The sequence below is a fragment of the Schistocerca cancellata genome, chromosome 1 (genome assembly GCF_023864275.1).
Source record: "Schistocerca cancellata isolate TAMUIC-IGC-003103 chromosome 1, iqSchCanc2.1, whole genome shotgun sequence".
In the NCBI taxonomy this organism is placed as follows: domain Eukaryota; kingdom Metazoa; phylum Arthropoda; class Insecta; order Orthoptera; family Acrididae; genus Schistocerca; species Schistocerca cancellata.
In genome coordinates, this window is record NC_064626.1 from 1,276,096,292 (window position 1) to 1,276,111,005 (window position 14,714).

The following is a 14,714-nucleotide window of genomic DNA, read 5'->3' on the forward strand; positions in this document are numbered from 1 at the left end:
ATGCAGCTTTGCTAGAAATGAAATGATAATTAAATTGACACCCTAGCTGCAAGCAGGCGTTGATACACTTCATTGGGGACATGTTGAAAATGTATGCCCCGACCGGGACTCGAACCCGGGATCTCCTGCTTGGTAGATTAATCTGCCACGAGTAATGAGTATGATGGGCAAACATCTATTAGGCGCACTACGAATGTAGTGTTGTGGACATGTTGGGAATGTGGATCTCACGGGGGGCGTGCAAGGGATAAGTCCCTGCAGACGCACTATCCTCTGTGCCCGCGGTGGCTCAGATGGATAGAGCGTCTGCCATGTAAGGAGGAGATCCCGGGTTCGAGTCCCGGTCGGGGCACACATTTTCAACACGTCCCCAATGAAGTGTATCAACGCCTGCTTGCAGCTAGGGTGTCAATTTAATTATCATTTCATTTCTAGCAAAGCTGCATGGTCATCGACGGTAACTGTTCTTTCGGGAACAGATACTACCGTCATATATAGTTAAAAATATGGGTTCCCGGCCTTTGACCTTCTTGTGCGAACGCACACGCTATGCCCGAACTCGTACGGGACAAGTAGATTAATCTGCCACGAGTAATGAGTATGATGGGCAAACATCTATTAGGCGCACTACGAATGTAGTGTTGTGGACATGTTGGGAATGTGGATCTCACGGGGAGCGTGCAAGGGATAAGTCCCTGCAGACGCACTATCCTCTATGCCCGCGGTGGCTCAAATGGATAGAGCGTCTGCCATGTAAGCAGGAGATCCCGGGTTCGAGTCCCGGTCGGGGCACACATTTTCAACATGTCCCCAATGAAGTGTATCAACGCCTGCTTGCAGCTAGGGTGTCAATTTAATTATCATTTCATTTAAATTACAAATATTTACATACAATTCAGAAAAAAATTATACAAAGGTGGCATGTGCCATGCTGCCATGCATCCTGCATTTTCGGTGTTACAGCCACATGCTGTGATCTATTGAGGGCCGGAAATACACCGACAGAAAAAAAATAACACTAAGAAGGAGTTGTGCGACGTAAACGTAAGTCGGGAGGCGTGTGCCTACATCTGATACGTAATGTCCATTCAACGTTTTGCGCCATTCGCATACGAATGAAGCTAGTGGCGCCACTTTGTGGACGGAAATCAGGTTCGTTTTAAATACACAGTGTAACTGTAGTGAGCATTGGTTATCTTTGTGACTACACGTGGTGATATTCGTCAAGAACGCCTTTAAGGCGACACAGACACCATTATCAGCATCTCGCTGAGTTTGAACGACGTCGGGTTATGGAGATACGAGAAGCTGGATGTTGCGTCTGCGCGTTATCGCAGAAAGACTTTGCAGGATAGTAGCCACTGTACATGATTGCTAGAAGCTGTGGTCCCGAGAATGTACAGTCGTAAGAAGACCGGACTCCGGTCGACCACATGGCACTACCGAGAGGGAAGAAAATGGTTCAAATGGCTCTGAGCACTATGGGACTTAACTGCTACGGTCATCAGTCCCCTAGAACTTAGAACTACTTAAACCTAACTAACCTAAGGACAGCACGCAACACCCAGCCATCACGAGGCAGAGAAAATCCCTGACCCCGCCGGGAATCGAACCCGGGAACCCGGGCGTGGGAAGCGAGAACGCTACCGCACGACCACGAGATGCGGGCACCGAGAGGGAAGACCGTCGTGTTCTGCGGATGGCTCTGGCGTGCCGTGGCGCACCTGCAGCAACAATTTGAGCAGCAGTAGGCGCAACAGCGACAAAATGAACTGTTAAAAAATTGGTTATTTCAAGGACAGGTCCGATCCATACGTCCCAAATTACCATCATTTGCGATTTCTGTTGTGTCAAGCGAGAGGTCATTGGAGGAAAGAGATCTGTTGTATTTTATGAGGAAAACTGATTCTGCCTCGATGCCAGTGACGACCATGTGTCGGTTAGGAGGCCAGTTGATTGTCTGGAGCCAACCTGTCTGCGTGCTGGACACACTGGACATACGACTGGAGTTATGGTCTGCCGTGCGTGCAACGGTACTTTCGCGTTCTCGTCAGTACGGCACCAGAACGTTTAAATTCTACCACTGTAAGGACGGAGCTGTGTGGTAAGTAGCGGCAGGAACACCACCACAAATTTACGCAGCACTAACACTCCAAACTATCGACTCTCGGAGAGAGATTTTAACCGTGTTCAACCTAATGGTAAAGTGTCGAACTATTTTTCTCCGAATCATCCAGTTTGTGGGAAAAGCAGTGAGAATAATTACTTTTGGAAACCTTTTATCAGACAAAGCCTGTTATAACAATAAACTGTTTCGCTTAATAAAACGGGCGCCAACCCAAATCGGGCACAGTGTCTACACAAAAAGATGAAGTCCATTTTCGACACTGAATAAATAACTACTTTCACTTACTACGTAATTTAAACACAACCGCTTAATTTCCATTTACTACGATCACTTGGCAGTAAGTACTATTAATCCCACTTTCTGTTACTTATGGAATTTGTCACTATACTTCAGTAATTATTTAAAGAAGGCACACATGTGTTTCAACAAGTATATAAAAAAATATTAAACTTATAGTTATCATTCATAGACCGAAACTATTATTTAACACGACCAAATTTCATTTCTTTAGTATTGTTATTTGTTAATGTTTTGCTAACACCAATATTTGTCTGGCTTTCTTTGACATGGAGAAGCAACACAAACAATTACTGTTAAGATTGTTGCAGTTAAACAATTATGTTGCTTTACTTTCAGAAATGCTATTGAAAACTTATTCTCATGGTCACGCAAAGCGGTGCCCCTTAAACTGATACGTGCAAACTTTATTATTTAATAATGATTTTCAAAATTTACTATCTAAACAGTACTATTGCCAGTAATTTACTATTATTCAAGCTTCAATAAACATCAGGATACTCGGAATAAATTCGTTTGGGTAAGGACCCTACTGAGGTAAATGACATAGGAAAATCACGGTTAAACACCAAGCTACATTTAACACTTATGTTCCTCTGAATGAAGAAAGATGGTTCTTACTGTGATACACTTCTAAATAAAGTACTTTGCCTGTTACTGATGTCGAAGGTGGCGTGAGGCGGTGCTGCATAGTAACATTGCGCAGGTACGGCTCTTGATGTACATAGCTCTATCTTGCTCTTGGTGGCGACGTTAAAATTGCAAATTTCTGAGCTATTAATTTATTGCAATACTGCGCCAATCATGTAGAACACGTCCGAGGCCAAAACCCAGTCTTGCAAATAAATTCAGGGCCTCTAGTGCTTGGCCAACGTAATGCGTGTTCACCACTTGCAGGGCAGCTACCGACTGTATGGGCCACTTGCGCGCCAAATCTCACTCGCGCGCCCCACCACTTTTTCCATTCCACCACAGAACGGAGTTCCGCTCTACCTCTGATCCCTACATCTTTTCAATTTACACTTCTGCTTACAAAAACCTTAAGTATGAACCATCTACAATTGCATTAGAGCATATACATACAAAATTGACGTAATTAATTACAGTTGTACTTGAACTATTACATAATCATTTACAAAATATGTTTTAATACATTTATTCCAGCTGCGTCGAAGAGGTTATTTTAAACAGATAAACCACACTTAACAAAAGCTTACTCTCGTTATAGTATTTGCTTAATTTTTCAAAATTAATGGCAGTATTATATTTACAATAGCACTGCAACACTGGAAATACGACTGGGGTTACGGCCTGGCGTGCGATTTCGTGTGACAGCTGGAGCACTCTCGTGTTTATACCACGCAATCTGACTGCAAATTTCTACGTCAGTCTTGTGAGTCGACCTGTTGTGCTGCCATTCATGAACAGCATTCCAGGAATCCAGAATGAGATTTTCACTCTGCAGCGGAGTGTGCGCTGATACGAAACTTCCTGGCAGATTAAAACCGCGTGCCCGACCGAGACTCGAAATCGGGACCTTTGCCTTTCGCGGGCAAGTGCTCTACCATCTGAGCTACCGAAGCACGACTCACGTTCGGTACCCATAGCTTTACTTCTGCCAGTATCTCGTCTCCTACCTTCCAAACTTTACAGAAGCTCTCCTGCGAACCATCTGCCAGGAAGTTTCATATCAGCGCACACACTGCTGCAGAGTGAAAATCTCATTCTGGAAACATCCCCCAGGCTGTGGCTAAGCCATGTCTCCGCAATATTCCGTCTTTCAGGAGAGCTAGTTCTCCACGTTCGCAGGAGAGCTTCTGTAAAATTTGGAATGTAGGAGACGAGATACTGGCAGAAGTAAAGCTGTGAGTACCGGCCGTGAGGTGTGCTTCGGTAGGTCAGATGGTAGAGCACTTGCCCGCGAAAGGCAAAGGTCCCGAGTTCGAGTCTCGGTCGGGCACGCAGTTTTGATCTGCCAGGAAGTTTCATTCCAGGAATATTTTTCGCTGTTGTAACCCAACATGCTGTACAGGGTGTCGAAATGTTGCCTTGGTCTGCTCGATCACCACATATGTCTCCAATCGAGCACATATGGGACGTCATCGGACGGCAACTTCATCGCCATTCACAAACACCCTTGACCGGCCCTGTACTGGCCGACCAAGTGCAACATGCATAGAACGCCATCCCAGAAACTGACAACCAGAATCTGAAAAAAAAACAAAGTATGCACGTTTTCACGCTTCAATTCAATATACTGGCGGTTACACTGGTTATTAATGAACCAGCTTTTCACATTTGCAATGGCTAATCTCGCACTTATATTAACCTGTGATCTTGCAATGGTAATCACTTAAATACTTTACCAAGACAAATGTGTTCCAGAAATTTCATTAATCTATATTAGTTATTTTTTGGTGCTACGATGTTCTTCTGTCAGTGTATCTTAATAATAACTGTTGGTTCTGCTAATTTCGTGATTTCTACGGATTAAACAAATTAATTAATTAACGAAGAAATCCTTTAAGCTTGAACTAAACAAGCCTTGTTGCAGACCACCGACTATGCCTCTCAGCTACGAATACATTATACTGCAGCTATCGACCTTTAGATTGCCCTTCCGCTCTTGACTCCACACCACGAAATGACTTTACTAGGTCTGCTTCCTTACGAATTACGTGGTGCAGTTATCTTGCGACTTTTTAGATGGTTTATCCTCAAATTGTCAAAAAGGAGTTAATCCTTCAACTAGATACACAATTACAAATATTATTTATTTTTATGAGCTGATTTGTACACCCCGTTACGGTAAAGATTCCTGCGTAACATTGTGGCTGATCCAAAATTTAGTCATGACAGTTTTTTGGGCTGTCATATGTACTGCCAAGTCCACAGCTATGGAACACAGAAAGTCATATATATATGCGCACTGAAGAGCTAAGAAACTGGTTGTTGTTGTTGTGGTCTTCAGTCTTGAGACTGGTTTGATGCAGCTCTCCATGCTACCCTATCCTGTGCAAGTTTCTTTATCTAACAGTACTTACTGCAACCCACATCCTTCTGAATCTGCTTAGTGTATTCAACTCTTGGTCTCCCTCTACGATTTTTACCCTCCACGCTGCCCTCCAATGCTAAATTTGTGATCCCTTGATGCTTCAGAACTTGTCCTACCAACCGGTACCTTCTTCTAGTCAAGTTGTGCCACAAACCTCTCTTCTCCCCATTCCTATTCAATATCTCCTCATTAGTTATATGATCTACCCACCTAATCTTCAGCATTCTTCTGTAGCACCACGTTTCGAAAGCTTCTATTCTCTTCTTGTCCAAACTAATTATCGTCCATGTTTCACTTCCATACATGTCTACACTCCATACAAATACTTTCAGAAATGACTTCCTGACACTTAAATCTATACTCGATGTTAACAAATTTCTCTTCTTCAGAAACGCTTTCCTTGCCATTGCCAGTCTACATTTTATATCCTCTCTACTTCGACCATCATCAGTTATTTTGCTCCCCAAATAGAAATACTTCTTTACTACTTTAAGTGTCTCATTTCCTAATCTAATTCCCGCAGCATCACCCGACTTAATTCGACTACATTCCATTATCCTCGTTTTGCTTTTGTTGATGTTCAGCTTATATCCTCCTTTCATGACACTGTCCATTCCGTTCAACTGCTCCTCCAAGTCCTTTGCTGTCTCTGACAGAATTACAATGTCATCGGCGAACCTCAAAGTTTTTATTTCTTCTCCATGGATTTTAATACCTACTCCGAATTTTTCTTTTGTTTCCTTCACTGCTTGCTCAATATACAGATTGAATAACATTGGGGAGAGGCTACAACCCTGTCTCACTCCCTTCCCAACTGCTGCTTCCCTTTCATGTCCTTCGACTCTTATAACTGCCATCTGGCTTCTGTACAAATTGTAAATAACCTTTCGCTCCCTGTATTTTACCCCTGCCACCTTTAGAATTTGAAAGAGAGTATTCCAGTCAACATTGTCAAAAGCTTTCTCTAAGTCTACAAATGCTAGAAACGTAGGTTTGCCTTTCCTTAATCTTTTTTCTAAGATAAGTCGTAAGGTCAGTATTGCCTCACGTCTTCCAATATTTCTACGGAATCCAAACTGATCTTCCCCGAGGTAGGCTTCTACTAGTTTTTCCATTCGTCTGTAAAGAATTCGCCTTAGTATTTTGCAGCCGTGACTTATTAAACTGATAGTTCGGTAATTTTGACATCTGTCAACACCTGCGTTCTTTGGGATTGGAATTATTATATTCTTCTTGAAGTCTGAGGGAATTTCGCCCGTCTCATACATCTTGCTCACCAGATGGTAGAGTTTTGTCAGGACTGGCTCTCCCAAGGCCTTCAGTAGTTCTAATGGAATGTTGTCTACTCCCGCGGCCTTGTTTCGACTCAGGTCTTTCAGTGCTCTGTCAGACTCTTCACGCAGTATCGTATCTCCCATTTCATCTTCATCTACATGCTCTTCCATTTCCATAATATTGTCCTCAAGTACATCGCCCTTGTATAGACTTTCTATATGCTTCTTCCACCTTTCTGCTTTCCCTTCTTTGCTTAGAACTGGGTTTCCGTCTGAGCTCTTGATATTCATACAAGTGGTTCTCTTTTCTCCAACGGTCTCTTTAATTTTCCTGTAGGCAGTATCTATCTTACCCCTCGTGAAATAAGCCTCTACATCCTTACATTTGTTCTCTAGCCATCCCTGCTTAGCCATTTTGCACTTCCTGTCGATCTCATTTTTGAGACGTTTGTATTCCTTTTTGCCTGCTTCATTTACTGCATTTTTATATTTCCTCCTTTCGCCAATTAAATTCAATATATCTTCTGTTACCCAAGAATTTCTACTAGCCCTCTTTTTACCTACTTGATCCTCTGCTGCCTTCACTACTTCATCCCTCAAAGTTACCCATTCTTCTTCTACTGTATTTCATTCCCCCATTCCTGTCAATTGTTCCCTTATGCTCTCCCTGAAACTCTGCACAACCTCTGGTTCTTTCAGTTTATCCAGGTCCCATCTCCTTAAATTCCCACCTTTTTGCAGTTTATTCAGTTTTAATCTACAGGTCATAACCAATAGATTGTGGTCAGAGTCCACATCTGCCCCTGGAAAAAAAGAAACTGGTACATCTGCCTAATATCGTGTAGGGCCTGCGTGAGCACGCAGAAGTGCCGCAACACGACGTGACATGGACTCGACTAATGTCTGAAGTAGTACTCAAGGGAACTGACACCATGAATCCTGCAGGGCTGTCCATAAATCCGTAAGAGTACTAGGGGATGTAGATCTGTTCTGAACAGCACGTTGCAAGGCATGCCAGATATGCTCACTAATGTTCATGTGTGAGGAGTCTGGTGGCCAGCCGAAGTGTTTAAACTCATAATAGTGTTCCTGGAGCCACTCTGTAGCAATTCTGGACCTGTGGGGTGTCAGATTGTCCTGCTGGAATTTCCCAAGTCCGTCAGAATGCACAATGGACATGAATGGATGCAGTTGATCAGGCAGGATGCTTACGTAGGTATCACCTGTCGGAGTCGTATCAGGGGTCCCATATCAATCCAACTGCATGCGCCCCACACCATTACAGAGCCTCCACCAGTTTGAAAAGTCTCCTGCTGATGTGCAGGGTCCATGGACTCACATACCCAGATATGTCCATCTGCCCGATGTGATTTCAAACGAGACTTGTTTCCATTCATCAACAGTGCAATATCGGTGTCGACGGTCCCAGGCCAAACGTAAAGCTTTGTGTCGTCCAATCATCAAGGGTGCCCGAGTGGACATTCGGCTTTGAAAGCCCATATCGATGATGTTTCGTTGAATGGTTGGCACGCTGTCTTTTGTTGATGGACCAGTATCGAAATCTGCAGCAATTTGTTGATGCGTTGCACTTCTGTCACGTTGAACGATTCTCTTCAGTAGTTGTAGGTCCCGTTCTTGAAAACTACATCTCTTAAGCCATGATACTTGCATAAATCGGCAATCAGACAATTTTTTAACAAACGAGTTCCATCATCTATCCTGACGCAATAAATGTATATCGGTACAGCTGTGGTGGCTCGCATTAATATTAACCGTTACAAAATTATATTCTGTCATTGCATTGGTGAATCACAATAAAATATTTATTATATTGGCGTTGTTTCGTACTACTTTCATGAACTTTTTCAGTTCTTACGCTATAGATTTCAAACGCCTGGCACCATGACGAATTTCGCTGAGAAGTATACTTTCAGACTCTTGCATGAATCATAAGTAGCCAAACACCGAAGGGTGACTGATATATTGCATTTTATATTGGTACTGGTCTTAACAGGTCTCGAGCGTATAGCTTATGAACAATGTAAGTATATTCGAAATCTTGTTTCAGCATTCTGGAAAAGGAAGGAGTCAGCATCAGCCCAGGAGTTAAAGATTTGACAGCAGTTTGCTTACCCAAACAAGAACACATCTGCAAAGCCCGATTCCGTCTTTATTGCTGACGTTCTTCCTGTTGAAACGCAGCTCGCTTTTATACACTCCTGGAAATGGAAGAAAGAACACATTGACACCGGTGTGTCAGACCCACCATACTTGCTCCGGACACTGCGAGAGGGCTGTACAAGCAATGATCACACGCACGGCACAGCGGACACACCAGGAACCGCGGTGTTGGCCGTCGAATGGCGCTAGCTGCGCAGCATTTGTGCACCGCCGCCGTCAGTGTCAGCCAGTTTGCCGTGGCATACGGAGCTCCATCGCAGTCTTTAACACTGGTAGCATGCCGCGACAGCGTGGACGTGAACCGTATGTGCAGTTGACGGACTTTGAGCGAGTGCGTATAGTGGGCATGCGGGAGGCCGGGTGGACGTACCGCCGAATTGCTCAACACGTGGGGCGTGAGGTCTCCACAGTACATCGATGTTGTCGCCAGTGGTCGGCGGAAGGTGCACGTGCCCGTCGACCTGGGACAGGACCGCAGCGACGCACGGATGCACGCCAAGACCGTAGGATCCTACGCAGTGCCGTAGGGAACCGCACCGCCACTTCCCAGCAAATTAGGGACACTGTTGCTCCTGGGGTATCGGCGAGGACCATTCGCAACCGTCTCCATGAAGCTGGGCTACGGTCCCGCACACCGTTAGGCCGTCTTCCGCTCACGCCCCAACATCGTGCAGCCCGCCTCCAGTGGTGTCGCGACAGGCGTGAATGGAGGGACGAATGGAGACGTGTCGTCTTCAGCGATGAGAGTCGCTTCTGTCTTGGTGCCAATGATGGTCGTATGCGTGTTTGGCGCCGTGCAGGTGAGCGCCACAATCAGGACTGCATACGACCGAGGCAGACAGGGCCAACACCCGGCATCATGGTGTGGGGAGCGATCTCCTACACTGGCCGTACACCACTGGTGATCGTCGAGGGGACACTGAATAGTGCACGGTACATCCAAACCGTCATCGAACCCATCGTTCTACCATTCCTAGACCGGCAAGGGAACTTGCTGTTCCAACAGGACAATGCACTCCGCATGTATCCCGTGCCACCCAACGTGCTCTAGAAGGTGTAAGTCAACTACCCTGGCCAGCAAGGTCTCCGGATCTGTCCCCCATTGAGCATGTTTGGGACTGGATGAAGCGTCGTCTCACGCGGTCTGCACGTCCAGCACGAACGCTGGTCCAACTGAGGCGCCAGGTGGAAATGGCATGGCAAGCCGTTCCACAGGACTACATCCAGCATCTCTACGATCGTCTCCATGGGAGAATAGCAGCCTGCATTGCTGCGAAAGGTGGATATACACTGTACTAGTGCCGACATTGTGCATGCTCTGTTGCCTGTGTCTATGTGCCTGTGGTTTTGTCAGTGTGATCATGTGATGTATCTGACCCCAGGAATGTGTCAATAAAGTTTCCCCTTCCTGGGACAATGAATTCACGGTGTTCTTATTTCAATTTCCAGGAGTGTACATTTGGCGGCCACGCTGTAGACCGCGTAAACATTTCTGACTCGGAAATACGGTGACACAACATTTCCGACCCACAGTGGCCGGTAAAATGTTGCAAACATTTGGCTACAGTTCGTGTGCCAAACAACAGTCCCGGTTACATTGTTGACAATATCCAATTTTTGGCTATGTCAACATACCTTTAGACCAAATGTCTAAACACTTACTTCGGTTTGTAATCATAGAAATGGGTAAAGCTACACTTACATTATTAAGAATCTGTTAATGCAACCCTTTCCGTGGAGCATGTGTCGTCTCCTAACACTTGAGGTTAATGATCACTAATGTTCTTAGTCCCCATACTATTACACCACAAATTCATTTTCTGTGGATTTCGACAAAGAACGATAATGAATTACACTGGCTACAGTCCAGTCAATTAGTTTGGTCCTAGGGTTCACTTGTGCTGGCACCATGTTCCATATACCAAGGAATAATTCAGAACACGTCATCATATAATTTTACTTATTATAAAAAGCAGTTGACAAACAGAACAACAACAGCTTTCAGTCAATTAACGAACCTAACTTTGGTAGACAATCACAAAATTACATGTATTTTCGTCCACGCGACCTACCTCAATGTTAAATTACACTGAACTGCCTGTTGGCTACTTCCAAAAGTCTATTCATGGTCGTGCATCACCCCACCAATTCAAGAGATGTGATGCAGAGTGCGCTGGAGATTTGGGTCCTGTGTCCTTCTAGTGGCGTGGTTTAAATAAGTAAAAGGAAAGTTGAAACTTTCTGGCAGATTAGAACTGTGTGCCGGACTGATACTCGAACTCGGGACCTTTGCCTCTCGCGGGCAAGTGCTCTACCATATGAGCTACCCAAGCACGACTCACGCCCTGTCTTCACAGTTTTACGTCTGCCAGTATCTCGTCTCCTACCTTTCAAACTTCACAGAAACTCTCCTGCGAAGGAGAGCTTCTGTTGCAAGGTAATAAAATTTATAATAAAGAATTAAGGATGGGTCAGCCTGTTTGCAAGTACACAAATTATTGTTCTATTTTATCGTACAAACACAACTGTGGCATCCTCAGTGGTTTTTTCCTTATATTTTCCTGGAGTATATATGTATAAATTATGTTTAGGTTAGGGAATATGATACATTGGACTTTGTTGTTATTCTAATTATGTATGCACTTTACTTTCTATTTTACATTGTATGTGTCCTATGGCTACCTACCAAAATAAGCCATTGGTCTAAATTAGTACGTAATGATTTTGGTTGGCAGCTACAGGACCATTACAATGTAAAATAAAATGTACACATACAATGTAAAATGAAAGGTAAAGTCCATATATAATTTAAATAAAAACAAAATCTGATGTGTCAGATGCTGTAACCTAAACATAATCTGTATGTATGTATTTGAGGAAAATGAAAGAAAAAGCCCACTTAGGACGACAAAATTGCGGTGAAAAATGTTTCGGTGATAAATCGAAACAAAAGTCTGTGTATTTGCAAAAAGGTGGATCTATCCTAAATTCATTAATTTTTTTGCAAGGACGGGAACTGAAATGAAAACTCCAATATGATACTAAAATTTACTTCATGGTTTTTAGCAGTCAGTCCCACTGCGGCCAATATGATCCAAATGTAAATTTATTTTTGTTTCTCGAATGTATCATTTATGAAAACAGAATGCGAACTATTACGTCTAACAGCTGTAATGTATGTTTCTACGTTATTACATCGAAATACTCCCAATATTACCCCTCTAAATAACTTGGGATATTTATGACCAAAAACAAACAAAAAAATCATGGTTTTGAGGTCAATAATCGATAGCAGACTACGAGATTATGTCACAAGCAAAGATAAAAATGAAACCCGTTGTGCGTTGTAGTGTTTCCTTTCCTCGGGATTCTGCCGTGGAAATATAAAACAGAAAATCTGATTGGATTTTGAATTTTGATGGAATAAGTTACAGAGAAGGCGGACTTCGTATTACTGATTGAAATAGTGCTGTAATTTGACCGTGCATGACAGACCGGGTCGGGAACACTACAAAAGCGACTGTAAGGAAATATCATCAGAAATAAGTTGAAATTTACCTTATAATTCTGTTAGAAGCGTAGTATTTATTACAATATAGTCTTCGTGGCTGCGTCTGGAATACTTAATTTTATTGTAGTATGTCCTTTTTTTCATTGTTCACTAGTCCTCTTGTTCTCCGTTTGATGAAAATTTCTTGAAGTTGTCACTGTTAGGATTAATTTATAAATTTGGTGATAAGCATTGCGAATCACTACTGAAGTAACTTAGTTTCGTAATATAGTGTTAATTTCCACATAAAAGCTTATTTAACACAGCGCCGAAAAATACACGTCTTGAACGTATGAAGACAAGAGAGTAATCAACTAGTTGTTAAAACAAAAAAAAAACAAAAAAATCAAAATTACTTATAAAAAATCTATCGCTGGCGCAGCGCTCTTCTGCATGCGCGATCGTAAATCGTATCTTTGTACTGGCGGCGGCGCGGTAGTCAAAGTACCGTTACAGCGTCGTTTGTTACCAGAGTGGTTAAATTCGAGAAGGCACGGCTTGCATTGCACCAACACTTTGCGACAGCTGTTTGTTGACGCATCCACCAGGTCGCCGTGGTGGTCTGCACAGGCATGCTTGTCCTTGAGTGCGTGGGTGATTGAGTGTGTGTGTGTGTGTGTGTGTGTGTGTGTGTGTGTGTGTGTGTGTGAGGGGGAGGGAGGGAGGGAGAGAGAGGGAGAGAGAGAGAGAGAGAGAGAGAGAGAGATGGCGAGAGCCGGTGGGCTGCGGCGCCACGTCGGCTTGAAAGTCGTAACGTAATTCTGGTGCGCGATCAAAGGGCAGTTAGGCGCTCTGGTTGCGGCGGCGCCAGCGCCCCATGCAACACACCGTGGCGCACCATAGCCCAGCTCAGCACCCTGCGAGAGCACGAGGACTCCCGCCAATTATTGCGGGCTGGCGGCTGTGGAGAAGGGGGGGTTGCAAAAATACAGGGGTAGAAGGCGGAAGGGCGGCGCGAGTGCAGGCCGTGATAGCGTTGCGGGGGCGGGGGGGGGGGAGACCGGGACAGGACAGGACAGGACAGGCGTTTGATGTCGCCGGCCTTCATTAAAGAATCGGGTTCCTCGGCGGCGTGGCGTCCAACCCGGGCGTGGGTGAGCTCGTTACTCGCACTTTGCTTTGTGACGGCGGCGGGAAAACAAAAGCGCGCCTCTCTAGCCTGCGGCGCTCCGGCGTGTCAGCTTAGCTTAAAGCAGGCCCCGCCGGGAAGGCGAAACTTCAACACTTTTAAACCGTGATCCTCCTGATTTTGTTCAAGAGGCGCAACAAAGTTACAGTTTACACCTCAGCGGTGGTTATCGCCTCCCGCGCTTTAGATCTACATTTATGAACACTAGTACGGCCTGTGGTCGAAATTCGACCAACTAAGTCAGTGAACCTGATGCATGATAAAAAGAAAGGTCATCTATCGTAAAGTGAAATTGAGATCTTAGAGCTGACACATGGCAAACACTGCATTGTAACTACGAGATTTCTTGAAGTAATTCTTCGATCTCTTTTTAACTGTTTGTAGCACCATAGCTTTAATGCTATCTTAGAAGCTAGATTAAGTAAAGGCAAATCTACGTTTCTAGCGTTTGTAGATTTAGAGAAAGCTTTTGGCAATGTTGACTGGAATACTCTCTTTCAAATTGTGAAGGTGGCAGGGGTAAAATACAGGGAGCGAAAGGCTATTTACAATTTGTACAGAAAGCAGATGGCAGTTATAAGACTCGAGGGGTATGAAAGGGAAGCAGTGGTTGGGAAGGGAGTGAGACAGGGTTGTAGCCTATCCCCGATGTTATTCAATCTGTATATTGAGCAAGCAGTGAAGGAAACAAAAAAAAATTCGGAGTAGGTATTAAAATCCATGGAGAAGAAATAAAAACTTTGAGGTTCGCCGATGACATTGCAATTCTGTCAGAGACAGCAAAGGACTTGGAGGAGCAGTTGAACGGAATGGACAGTGTCATGAAAGGAGGATATAAGCTGACCATCAACAAAAGCAAAACGAGTATAATGGAATGTACCCGAATTAAGTCGGGTGATGCTGAGGGAATTAGATTAGGAAATGAGACACTTAAAGTAGTAAAGGAGTTTTGCTATTTGTGGAGCAAAATAACTGTTGATGGTCGAAGTAGAGAGGATATAAAATGTAGACTGGCAATGGCAAGGAAAGCATTTCTGAAGAAGAGAAATTTGTTAACATCGAGTATAGATTTAAGTCTCAGGAAGTCATTTCTGAAAGTA

The 14,714-nt window shown here is 44.1% G+C and overlaps 1 protein-coding gene and 1 non-coding gene across 2 annotated transcripts in view; one reads left to right on the forward strand and one right to left on the reverse strand.

Annotated features, from left to right (window-relative positions):
* LOC126146468 (uncharacterized) overlaps positions 1-14,714 on the reverse strand; it is a 198,981-nt gene that overhangs the window by 39,661 nt on the left and 144,606 nt on the right. The gene's annotated exons all lie outside the window — the stretch shown is intronic.
* On the forward strand, positions 718-792 carry Trnat-ugu (transfer RNA threonine (anticodon UGU)). The gene has a single exon. It is a non-coding gene; the product is annotated as a tRNA-Thr (tRNA).